Genomic DNA, 13,233 nt, shown 5'->3' on the forward strand with positions numbered 1-13,233 from the left:
ACTTCTGGAGAGAGTCCAGCGCAGGGCCACCAAGATGATCAGGGGACTGCAACATCTTTCATATGAGGAAAGGCTGCGGGAACTGGGGCTGTTTAGTCTAGAAAAGAGAAGATTGAGGGGGGATCTCATTAATATTTACAAATATCTAAATGGTGGGTGTCAGGAGGTTGGGACATCCCTTTTTTCTATAGCAGCTAGCAACAGGACAAGGGGTAATGGGATGAAGCTGGAACACAAAAAGTTCCGCTTAAACATAAGAAAAAACTATTTCACTGTTCAGGTGATGGAGCCCTGGCACAGGCTGCCCAGAGGGGGGTGGAGTCTCCTTCCCTGGGAGGTCTTCAAGACCCGCCTGGACATGTTCCTATGCGACCTGATCTAGGTGACTCTGCTTCTGCAGGGGTGTTGGACTAGATGATCTCTAAAGGTCCCTTCCAACCCCTACCATTCTATGATTCTATGAAATATCAGCACACTCAAAATAACCTGGGTGGTACATCTGATTTCAGTTTAAATGTACTGCTGAGCCCCCCAACACTAGCTGTAGGAGAGCACCCTGAAATACAGCTCTTCACACAACAGAACAAAATCTGAGAGCCAAGAGCTCCTAAGGCAAGCAGAGAAATCTGAGCCAGCTATTAAATAATATATTGCACCCTTGTCCTGTTATTTTAATGCACACACATGCAGACACATACACAGTTTCATAAGCCCTGCATGTGCTCTTCTCAGTTGAGTATCATTTATATGTACTGTCTTCCACTGAAATCAAACCTGAGACTGCTGAAATTAGGAGACATATCATGTGTGCAGAAAGAAACACCATGTATGGTCGTCAAACCTCTGGGACTTGTTGTCTGCATATAGACTGCTTGGGGAGACCCAAGCTGTTCTTTCTAATCTGCGACCTATTGTCATGACAAAGGCTGGCAGGAGGAGAACACAGGACACAACCAAATGCTTTTAGCCCATGTATTTTAATGCTAATGCATTTCTGTAACTGTATGACAAGCGTGGATGAAATTACAATAGGTGTGTGAAATGGGAATACCATCTTTATAGCATGTCTGCCACAGGCACACTTCTTGTATAAACCACTGCAGTCAGTTTGGACTTTCACCTATACTACATCCCACTTTCCCAACATATCAGATCCTGGCAGTCCTGCCAGTCAGTAGGTAAGGTTACACCTGTGTGAGAGAGGGCACGAAGGGACAAAGACTAGGAGTTAAGCTGGGAGAGTCTTCTCTTTCTTGTATCACCGATTAGGTAACTTGCCCGACACCAGCCAGAGTGGCAGCATTTAGAGCAGAAAATCGATTGGGGCACGAGTAGGGATGCCCAACCACCCACCCCTCAGGCTCCTAGTGCAGTACCACGTACGGTTTTGGCCCAGGCCAACCAGCACTCTCCCAGACCTTTCCCAAGCACAGCCCAGGAGTTAGCATGGGCGAGGACTGTTTCCAATAGGTAGTCTGTATATTGCCACATGGTTTTGAAGGGCAAGAGGGTTCATCTGTCTTTATCTGTCATGCCATGTCCAGACAGCGTTACTCAGCCACAAAGCAGAGCGTAGCTCCTGCAGCTGCCCAGTTTATTAGCACAGACGTAGCCACATGCCACCCAGGCATGTGCCTCAAGCTTTGGCTGGTGACCAAATGTATCTGCCTCTGTTTTGATGAGGATACATCTCTGAGCCAGCTATGCAAGTCTTATCCTCCACTTTGTTCCAGTGAAAAGCCAAACTAACTTCAGCTACAAGTTACATCTGACTATGGAGAGACTGAGCAGAGAAGTGTTGATGCAGCCAGTGCCACTTCTCAGCTGGAAGCTGAACCTATTCCCAGGAGCATTTCACTTTGCTTTGCTCCACCAGCCCAAAGCCCACCAGGTGAGCGCCTGGGTGTACCTGTGTTGCGGACAGGAGGGAAGACGGTGCTGTGCTTGCCTGTTTCTCCACTGGAAGGGCTTCATTTTGACTTCACACCACAGCAAGCAGACAAAGTGCCTCACTGGACTGGCATCAGAGTGGCAGCAGCAGCAGTCCAACCCCTGGCATGTGGCCTCTGCAGGACTCTCCTGCCACACCTCCAGCATAATGGCTCTCCCCTCACTGCTCCAGCCAACGAGGGCCTCAGCCTTGGCCAAGGGGCTGCTGCAGGCCAGCCCAGGACTTCAATTGTCAAAACAGTCAGTGTATGAACACAGGCTGGACTTGAACCTGGGCTCAGTGTGTGCTACACACACCCCCTCAGCAAGCCTGAAGCACAGCCATGAAATGAAGCTGGATGTCCTGAGGCCATGGCTCCTCCATTCCTTGTATTCCTTTGAATGTAAATCAAACCTTACAATGGCAGGAGATCAGCAGCATTCTGTTACTTTGTTTTCATTTGGTAAAAATGAAAAGAGGAGGGTGCTTGTTCAGCTGATCTGATGCATTTTACCTTCAGCATTCTCCAACAGAGAAAGCCAGCCTCTCAGAAGGCTGCATCCCACTTCAGAGGCAGCATCCTCCCATTCCTTCTCCACCACCTGGGCAGCACAGCATCGTCTTCTCCATGGTACCAAGCTGAGGAAAGCTGCCAGCTTACAGGCGGTGCCAAAACCTGTACTGTACACTCTTCTCATTTCCTTTGGAATCCAGAGTTAGAGGTTATGAAAGAGGTTAGGAAGAAAGTTGAAGCATGCTTCTTATACCTACTTAAGAAACATTCAGGTCCTGTTAAGTTCCAAAGGAGGGCACTGGCACAGCAGAGAGATTAAGACTGTTCCAACAGGGTAATTCCCATGCTCCCAAGCAGGTCAGGAGAGATTGCAGAGAAAGGCAAATATTGCAAAAACCTTTTGCAATGCAAAACTTAACAAACATTTGCAAGTTGTTTGAGTTAAAGCCGATAAATTGCCTGAATGGGTTTTGAACCCCTTTTCTTCTTCCTAATAATGAGTATTTTCTTTTTTGCAAGCGTGCTCCTGGAATGAGAAATCTCATAGTTTGAGGATATGTTCACACTAGGAACATTCACGTGACCTTTCAGATCACATTCCTCCTATTTATAAGAGTATTAGTCATCCACTTAGAGAGCAGAACTAATACCATGTTTGTTAAATGACTAAATGCGCACTATGAATAACCAGCAGTGGGTACTTAAAACCACAGCTATATCCAAGAGCACACAGAGAATCTATAGCTAGCAAACATTTAGGCAAAGCACAAATAATACTCCTGCACATAAAATACATTCGAAACACAGTCTGAAGGCAGTTCACTCACCAAAAGGAAGGGCTAAATTCATTGGATAGTTTATTTTCCAGAGAGAGTTCACCTAGTTATTTAGATGTATAGAATAGCTGGCAAGAATGCATGACAGCTGAAGACTTAAATCCGAAAAAAGTCCAGGCAGAACTGCAAGACAAAGAGGATGAAGCACAACTCTGCTGGAGCTTGGTCATTGCACCACACAGAAAATGTCAGGAGTGTTGTACTACAAGTTTGCAACTTTGTCACTGGCAAAACACAAGGTTTGGGAACTCTGAGTAACCCCTAGTGTGTTAACTAACATGTTTCTCAATTTAGCTCCAGGGAAAGCACAATACAATCCATATGCATTATTAGCCCCAACACGTTTGGGAGTCCCAGCCAACGTGAGTAAACTTTCCAGGCCTCAGATCTCACCAGTGCCTCCAGCAAACTGCCACAAGCAGTATCAGTTCCTGGGTCAGGAAAAATGGTGCTTCCCAGGTGCTGAGGATTTCCCTGCTCTGCATGAAGCAATATCAGTGTTTTGGGAAGCATTTAGCAGGACCAGATAGATGTAGTCAGTGCCCTCAGACCATTTTGGTGAAACAAAAGAAGCGCATGTGTCTGGCAAGAGAAAATCTGGAGGGGAGGAGAGGAGATGAAGAGTGAAGGGCAGAAAGATGAGTGGAACAGGAAGAAGAAAAGCACACACAGCAGCATGAGAAAGGAAAAGAGGCAGTAGGCTATGTGCCTCTATAAAAGAAACACAGAAGCAATGTGAGCTCCACACTTCTGACAGTTGGAAAAAATGGAAGTGAGAACAGCAGTGCAAAGACTTTTATCAGAGTTTTGAAGAATGATGTGCAAATTATGGGCTGGAGCACTTTGAGTTCCCACCTGCCCCCTCAGTATAGCATTAAAGTCCAACAAGGTGCTTCTCCATGGCACAGGATGGCTCTGGGCGGATGCTGGGAAGCCTGGCTGCACTACCCCTTTGGCCAGGCCCTCTCAGGATGAGCATAATGCCTGGCTGCAGGCACACAGCACTGCCAGGCTGCTTCCTGCTGCCAGCAAACCTCTCAAGCGTCAGCATGGCCAAAGGTAGATGAGCACCACAGGGGCAGCAGCTCAAAGGGTCAGTAGCAGCTCAAGGTGCAAGGATCACTTCCTCATTGCAGCCTCCATGAATGACCTTGCCTATGCAATACAGAGGATGTTTTGAATGGCAGAGCCCAGGCAGTGAATCATCTTATAATCACTGCTGGTGTGTCCCAGCCAGTGTATCATCAAGCCTTCCTCTGGGTCAAGTAATTATTTGAGTCTGAATCATTGTTGCCCAAGTTTCTCCTCACACAGGCTGGCATGGGCAGTGAGCAGAGCTAATTGAATGTGTTCTCACCGTTCCAGCCGTGATCCAGGAGGGCCTGCAAGGCCAGTGCTTGCAGCTTTGCCCTACAGACCCTGCCAGTGCTGAGGGTTCCCATAGATTGTGTAGTCTGTGGGATCCTACAGAAAAGCCAGGCAGCAAATTGTTAACCATTTCCTTAAAAACTCCTCAAAGGGTCAAAGGGTTAGCACTTTCCCGGGCTAGAACAAGGTCAGTAATGAGCCACAGCCTCCAAATCACAGAGTAATTGAGGCTGGAAAGGACCTTGGAAGGTCATCTTGTGCAAAACCCCTAAAAGGCAACCCCTCCTCATCCTCAGAGTGTGAGCCACCGGCACAGAGGAAAAGGAAATCCTGCACAAGCCAAGGAGCACTTGGGCTGGTAGGGCCCAGTTGAGATCAGGTAAGAAGAGAGCACAAAGGGAAAATCCAGCAACATCGGGTAGCACAAGAGGGCCACAGGAGAGACAGAGTAAACTGAAAGACCAGCAAAACCAGGAAGGGGACAGGAAGAGACAGCATGTTTGCTTCCTCTGCTGCTAAGGTGGAGGCAGAAAGGGTGCTATAGAGGCATTTCTCCTTTCTCCTAGTTTGTTTGCACCAAAGTTCCTGCTGTGCAAAAGAGCCACCTCCTGACACCTCAGAGGCAAAGGTTAGAAGAGGAGCAGAGTCCTGGCTCCACCCTGCCTGCACAGTCTTTCCTTCCCAGGCCTTGAGAGGGGTGGAGGGAAGGGGGTGACCCTCATTCCTCTCTAGGCCAGATGGGGGAAGGACTCACCAGGTCTCACCCCCACCCTGCCACTAATATCAAGTAATAATAGTACTTAGCACTTCTGTAATTACCTCTGCACTCTGGTATCACAGACACAGCTGAATTGGAAGTCATTAAGATCATTATAATGAGCTTCAGTGGATCCTTTCAGTTGGAGGCATTATTTAGCCAGCCTTCATTTTCATGGTTACATCTGAATAAGCACTCTGCATTGAGGTGAGGTTCACCAATGAGACACTTTGGCATAAAGACAGTCTCCTACTTGCAAAGGCAGAATAAGTGTCATTACACATTGTTGTTCCACCAGACTTCAAAATGCCAAGGAAGGTAAGTCAGGTTACAGCTGACTCCACCTTCAGCTTGTAAGAGCTGCTAAACTCTTCCCATGGACTGGCATTTGGGAAAAGTCTGCCATGATCTCCTACACACAGCAGCCATTTCTCAGCAGTTGCCATTCTGGAGGCCTCCAATAGTCGATACAAGCAGCCCTCCCTTGTAGCAGATGACAATTCAGCACCAATTCTGATTCAAGCTGAGGGCAGAAGGCCAGCAGCTCTGGGAGCACCCTGCACTGGGAACAGGAGAACTGCGCTGACCTAGTGAAGGTGCTGCCAAAGACTGGGGCTGCTGACCTTAACTCAGGCACAGGGACACAGGGGTGCATAGTTGTGCAGCACTGGGCACTGCTGGGGCTGGCGAGCAGAACTGTGTCCAGAGCCATCTGTAGAACACAGACCTGCTGGTCCAGGATCTGTTTTTAGCCTCGCTCAAGACTTCGTTTGGCCTTTCAATAATAAGGCATTAAGTGCCCCTTTAATTGTGGTTACCTCAGTTCTCTGTCCATAAATGCAAATAAAGGCTCTTAATTTCTCCCCTTTATTTATATTATTTTTTTTGTCCTTTATGTTTGGGCTGCGGATCCCTTGGGAAAACATCAAAAGCTTCTAGGTGTGCTCATTAATAATAAAAGCAGCATGCTGGTTTTGTCACTGAAGTAGGAGGAAATGTAGGCACACAGAATGAACACTTGTATTGCAATTTCTTATGTTGAAAAAAAAAGAACAAAAAGATAATAGAGTTTAGTACTTTGACCACAAGCAAAGGTAAAATCACAGCAGCTGACTCAGTGTAATAGAAGGATCTTAATGGAGTTGGCAAGGTTTCAGCCTGCCTTGGTGGAAACTTGGACATGGGAATATGTTAAGAGTAGCATAACATATCCAAAACACTGCCTGAATGAAAAAGGAAAAAAAGGTTACTGTTGGGCAAAAGTCTTACTTTCAGCAGCAAGGAAGTTCTCCTAGCAAAGCATGAGCACAAACCTGTATTTATTTCTTGTTCAGGTCCTGTCAATGTTACAAATAAACCCAATCAAGGCAGAGAAGCCCCAAATACAGCTAAATAACTCATAATAGCCCTTCTGACATGTTCGTGACCTAACCATTCCATCCCTCCTCCAAAAATATGGCGAAAACACATGAATTGGACAAGACCAAAACAAGCTTCAGTGCAGTTTAGAAATATAGTTAAGACACAAAGCTGCTTCTCCACTTCAAGACAAACTGTCTGTTACAAAAATCATCGAGAGGCAATGACATTTCCTGAGCTCTGCCTGTATCTGCAGTGGAAAGGAGTTTCCCATGCCGTTTCCTTAATTAGCACAAATATGCTGACAACATTCTCCATTGAAATCAAGCCATAGGCCACTAAAAAGTTGATCTAGCTACGCATCCAAACCTACCACATGCTGAGCCAACATGTTTCAATGCCGTAATCAGTACCCAGATTATAACACAGCTTTGTCATGCATCCAGTTGCTGAAACAGACTTTGATGTCCCAATACGAAACCTATTTGTCCTGCAGTCAGCAAATAGGAAAAGTGCCAATACATACATTCGATGTTTTGCAAGTGCTGGGGTTGTGCGCTGGCATTTATTGGATCATTTTGACCACTATGAACTTATAAATACCATCCAGTTGAATTAGAGAAATGACATGATCTGGAGGCCAGGTCCTAAGCTGTTTAATCTGAAATAAACAGGCAACAACTCATTTGGCATAAAGTAATTTACTCTGGCTTCACCACGGAGCGATCAAGGCCACAGTTATCTCTTCACGCAGTTTGATCTGAGTTGAGCCCTTGTCAACAGGACATGCTATAATATGATCACGCAGAGGCTGAACAGAAAAGATAGCATGCCAATACAGTACATATTGTAGTACCGGCCCTAGGGAAAAGTTTAGCAACCTTATGACACATAAGGTTTAAGCACGTGAACCTGAGCCCTGTTCCTCACAATTTGTGCTTCGTTGGTAAAGCAGCTGGCAGGACTGACTCTAAAAGCAATTTATGCTTGGCCAGCTCATAGCTAATTCTGAGTGAAAGCTGTGACAGCTAAGTCATTTCCCCCTGGCCAAGGCAGACAATTTTCTGTGATTGGTTCGGCGAGGTTGCTGCCTACTGTGCGGACAGGACACTGTAACATGATGGCGTGACTGGTGTGAGCCCTCTCTCCATACATTTCCGTTGTCCCTACAGCAATGCATCTCACAGTGTGCTGCACCATGGACTGTATGCTGCTCTCAGTAGGCCTCTTCCAGGAATTCATCTCCATCATTGCTGCTCTGTGATGTCACTGCCCGCACCTTCCCAGAAGCGCCTGGCACTGATGTGGCTGGGCAGCATGGCAGGTAGCCCTGCCAGCATAGCTGCTGCTTGGAAAATCTGCCCGGTGGATGTAAGCTGAGCACCTCACTGGTTGCCTGCTATAACTCTTTTAGCTGGATACAAGGTCACACTTGTGAGAGTAACAAGAATGTGTCTTTAGTGACATTGACATAAATTACCTGTAGTTTCTTGCCAAAAAGAAAAAGCCAGAAAGTGATGTCCCATGAAGAACAGATTAGATCCCATTTTGTGTCCCTTCACCTGTAGAGAAAGGTTTGAATGTCATTGAATTCTGAGCCTGCAACTGTCACCCAGCCCAAAATGAACAAAACCAGGCTGACAGCTACATTCATAACTTTCTTGATGAGTTGTTTTCTTTCCTCAGTGTTATTTTGGTCCATTTATTTATTCATTTCAATAACTGTCCTTCAGCACCACAGAGCAGCTTTAAGACACAAATATGCTGTCATCAGACACCGCAAATTTTCCTTAGGCATTGTCACTAAAAGCATGTCCTTGAAATCTATGGCAACTGTATGAGGCTCCTCCTGAGCTGGTGGGGCCAGAGGAAAAACTAAGCTGAGGACTGGTCCTGAGAGGTCCCAAGCCCTTGCAACTGGCCTTGGCCTCCGTTCAAGGTACAGGCAGCTGAACCCTCCTAGGGACAGTTGGGCAGGTGGTTACATGTCCCTGCCTGCTGGCAGAGGACATGAAACAGCAAAGGTGCTTCCTCCTGCTCGGACTGCACCCTGAACCTTTGTTGCTGTTAAACAGCCTTAGTCGCCCAGGGAGATGGGGAGGGATGGAGTGAAAGTAAGCCTGACCTTCCTGGAAGAATGGACTTATTGATGCTGTGCTGCACTGAAACATGAAACCTCTGAAAGTCTGGGCCTATAGAGTTTACCGACCCATATCCAGCATGATTCAGTAATGCTAACCAAGCCTCACACAGCTTCCTCTTCCTAACTCTGTTCCTTGTCTCTGAAAGGCACTTTGCATGTGGTTTTAACCAAATGGAAGCAGCGATCTAGAAACCAAGAAAGTTTGTCAATGCCAGGCTGTGTGTCAGCACAAGCCAGGGGGATGTAAGTCAGACATGGTACAGGTGGCCAACTCATTTAGGAAGGCTTCCCAAGGTTCCCTGTTGTGCTTGAGTTGCAGCAAAAAAATCATCCACCCAAAGATTTTCACACCTTAGCCTCCCACTGACCTCAATACAAAACTCGTATTTGGAGGATAGAACCCTATGAGCCTGACTTCATTTACATCAGTTTTGTACAGTTCCCTCCTTGGGAAATATTCCATCTTTACATAGATACTTCCAAGATCAAACCTGGCTCAGCCAGTGCCTCTGAGCACCACTAACTTCTAGGTCTTTCTTCATTGACAAAAGGCCAACCTCAACATCGTTAGAAAGCTGCTTTTCTCCCCCAGCTACATTCCACTGAGGACAGAGTTTAACAAGCTCACGAACAAGAGGGTGCAGGCAGCTTGGTGCTCACGGACCCTTCACTAAACACAGCAGCAAACTTTCCCTGAAGTCCCATAGCTGCTGAGCCCTGACCAGGAGGTACCACTAACACAAGGGAAATTTTCCACAGTCCGTTTTTTCTGGAGAGTTTTGATGCACTGCCATGGCTGAGCTGCTGGTTCAGGATGTCAAAGTCCTCTCTGCTGCAGAACAGAGTTTCCATCACTCTCAGCATACACTGTACTTGAGCTGCCATTGGTTTCTTCCTATTTTCTAGCCTTTGCCATGACAGCTGAAAGGAAGATTTGGCCTATGCCTTGTTAGTAAACTTGGCTTGGAAAAATAAAACAGGTTTTAGTTTACTGACCAAAAGCTAACAGGTCTGACCCCAGTCATTAGCTGTCCTGGCAATTTGCTGAAGAATTAGGGAGTGCTAAAACAGAAAATGCCAAAATTGATGGCTTCAGAGGAGCCTTGCCCTGTTTCTCACTCCACAGACAATGCTGAGACCAGTGCACATACCACATCATGCTACACAGAAGAAATCTTCTCCATTCCAGACATTGTAAAATACTGTACTGTGGTACATGCTGGAGCAAGGATGTGGTGCAGAAGTTCCAGACAGCCTTGGAGGCAGGATTACTCATTTATTTATCACAAAACTCAGATGAAATTTTGCTACTTATATTGCTATAGGGCAAGGAGGGGAGAGAGACAGACTTTTTACATTTCCAAGAGACTTATTTTAGCAACTGATGACATATGGGGACAAGATTCTCCAAACTTCCCTTAGCTCAATATGAAATCCTATTTCCCCCTATATCGTAACTTTGTCAAGTGCTATTTAAACACTTCTTAGCTAGTTCTCTGCACTGCCCTCTGTTCTGCCACAGGGAACAAGACCCTCACTTTGGGAAATAATTTCCCATCAAAGTTGGCTGAGCTGGCTCTGGCCATCCCCCAGAGATTAGAGTCTTCAGCTGACAAGATCTTAAAAAAATAAGTAGCTTACACAGGGGGAATTAGGTAGAGGTAATGAAAATAAATGCCAGTTCGATACTTGAGGAGATTTGGTGCACCATTTCACTTGTGTTTACTAGTCTGCAGCTGCCCTACAAGCTAAGGATACTTCAGCTGACTTGTTTTTTCATGCCACCCTCACATGTTTCTAAAAGCATCTCCCCTTCTGATCACGTGGCAGCAGGCATTGACTTGCTTACACACACAGAGCAGTGTTACCAGTGACCGTGCTGCCGCACGGGTGAGCCCTGCAACACTGTCTGTGGCTACAGAGACATCACCCCACCCACACCATCCCATTTTTCTCAGCATAACCCCAGGTACGGTCCTATGCAACACCCAGCCACTTTCAGAGGAAAGCTTGTCCTTCCTCTCCCTCCACCCCTCTGAGCTCAGCAATCAGGAATACAAAGGAAATCTTCTGGCCATTTGAGCTCACGATGAGCAAACAACCAGCCCACACTCTGTCCAGCAGTGTTGAATGCCAGGTTACGTGAGGACATGCCAGCAGAGCCCACATACCACTGCTGGCTTATGAGTACTTCAGATTCGACTGACTCTGCCCAGGAGACCAAAATATAAACAGTACTTTTCTGGGAGGAGCGGCTCCCATCCAAATATTCCCCCATCTTAGTCACAGGTTAAAATAAATAAATAAAGTTGTACCAATCTCCTAGTTGGCCTGCTCACAGCCACGTGACTGGCATCAGCCTTCACCCTGAGGTGAAAGATGGACGCACAGGCAGGTCCCGGCTTCATGGTGCTGCAGTGGCACAGGCAGGACAGGAAGCAGCCCCTAACTGGGACAGCTCAGGCCCACAGTGTAAGGGAGCATCCACCTGGCAGGCAGCAGAGCCCAGCTGCACGCCACCTGCTCCCTGCTCCACCACGCTTGCGTAAGGGAAACATTGAGGGGGCCAGGACACATTTAACCCAGAAATCCTCACATGATCACGTGGATAAGAAGCAAAGCAGAAGAGACCTGGGTCTGCTTTCCATTCCATGCAGAGCAACATCTGGGAAGCAAAGCAAACAGGGGCCACTGCACAGCTGAGTCCTAAGCAGGCTGGGGAGCAGAAGGATTGAAGCAGTAGGTGCCTCTTCCCCCATCCTTTGGTGAGCGAGAATAGCTGTGCTGGGAGCCAAGCCTAAACTTGCTCTGTTTCTTGTCCTGCTTCCCACAGCATCTGCTGCTGGCCCCTGTCAGAGGCAGGATAAAGAGCTAAGTAGACCTCGCATCCGGCGCAGCGCAGCCATTTGTACTCCCCTGCCTTGTAAGCTGAGAGTCTGGCCAAAGTTCCTGTGTATGCATGAAAGACAATCCCAGCATTAACTATATTCCTCCTCTTTATCCAAACTAGAAATGGCGCCTCATCCTGTATCACCAGGATATGGTAAAACAGCTAAATGTAATCAGGGACACAGCTGGAGGTCTAAGCACAGGGTGAGCAACCACAAGCATACATTTTAACAGGGACTGTCCCAATGGTCTCCAAGACCTACATACAGTATATATGCCTGTTGCTAATTATATTTACTGGTGGTGGTTGGTTGGGTATTTTTCCAAGCTGAAGATGACTCAGAAAATGAAAAAAGTCCTTTATTGTTGTGGAAGCAGAAGGATGTCTCCTGAGGGTGTATGTAATGCACTACTGTCACGGCATGACAATGGAAAAACTGACTGCTGAGCCAACCAAACCCCCATAAATACCTAATGATATCCCTCCTGGCCCAGATTTTCTACAAGTCAGTGCCTGAACTGCATGTGAAATGACAATCGATATGAAAGGATCTCTCTTCTCAACAGAGCCAGAATTTAAGAGGCCAGCAGAGCGTTATATTCTAGTTCATACAAAGAGATCCTTCTAAAGGTCTGTCAAAATAACGTAAAGGTGGTGATTCAGCAAAAACACTAGTACGCCTCTCCTCACCCTCTCCCCCACGCCCACCACCATTAGCATGAAGAACAGCTGGCTTCAGCAAACAGGCATCTTTATTAATCACAATACAGTGACACAAACAACATGTGCTTAAGCATGTTATTGGGTCTGCATTCACAAAGGACAAAAACAAAATTTTCTTCCTTTTCTCTGTTTTTTTTTCCTTCTCCCTCTCCCAGCTTGGGTAGCTCCACCTCCTCATGTACTTGGCTGGGGAGGCTGCCATGCCAAGCACCTGGCCCAGTTACAGGTATGCACACAGGGACAGGGAGCCTGTTGTGAGAAAATCCATCCCTAGCAAATTTCTCTGGCTGTCGGCCAGACTCTGCACATTGGGCAAGTGACTCTCCCTGGCTGCGGTTACATCAGTCACCACCACCTCCCTCAATGTCATGGCAAGGGAAGTGGCTGCCAGGGGGGAAGAGAGACACGGAGAGAGGGAAAGAAAGAGAGAGAGAGAGAGGGGCAGTGGCTGTTTTTTGAAACCAGCTGTCCAGAAGACATTACAACACCCTCACTGGTTTCCAGTGGGTTTGCTCAGTTCCTCCCTTCCCGTGAAGACCACACAGGCTTTGCGAGGGTGTTTCACCCTGCCACAGGAAGGCGGTCTCTGGGGCCTGTCACTCCTGGCAGTCCCTCCGCAGCAGCATGATCCCCCAGCTTCCTCCAGAAGCTCTCCCAGTGTACACTGAGGGCCAGAACCAAACTCAAAAAGGTGACATTTAGGAGGAAAAAAA

General features: G+C 47.0%; 1 protein-coding gene across 6 annotated transcripts in view; it reads right to left on the reverse strand.

Moving 5' to 3' along the window:
• TOMM20 (translocase of outer mitochondrial membrane 20) overlaps positions 1-13,233 on the reverse strand; it is a 115,095-nt gene that overhangs the window by 82,543 nt on the left and 19,319 nt on the right. Inside the window, exons 8-9 of one of the 6 annotated variants that reach the window (XR_009818257.1) lie at positions 8,245-8,326; positions 19-97 (exon numbers count right to left, since the gene is read on the reverse strand). The exons of 1 other annotated variant lie outside the window; for it this stretch is intronic. The gene's annotated coding sequence lies outside the window, so the exon portion shown is untranslated. Of the gene's footprint in view, positions 1-18; positions 98-7,341; positions 7,576-8,244; positions 8,327-13,233 lie in introns of those variants that run through there. 4 more of the 6 variants (XR_009818256.1, XR_009818258.1, XR_009818261.1 and 1 more) reach the window with 4 other exon arrangements.

This window comes from Colius striatus, chromosome 2 (assembly GCF_028858725.1).
Source record: "Colius striatus isolate bColStr4 chromosome 2, bColStr4.1.hap1, whole genome shotgun sequence".
NCBI lineage: Eukaryota > Metazoa > Chordata > Aves > Coliiformes > Coliidae > Colius > Colius striatus.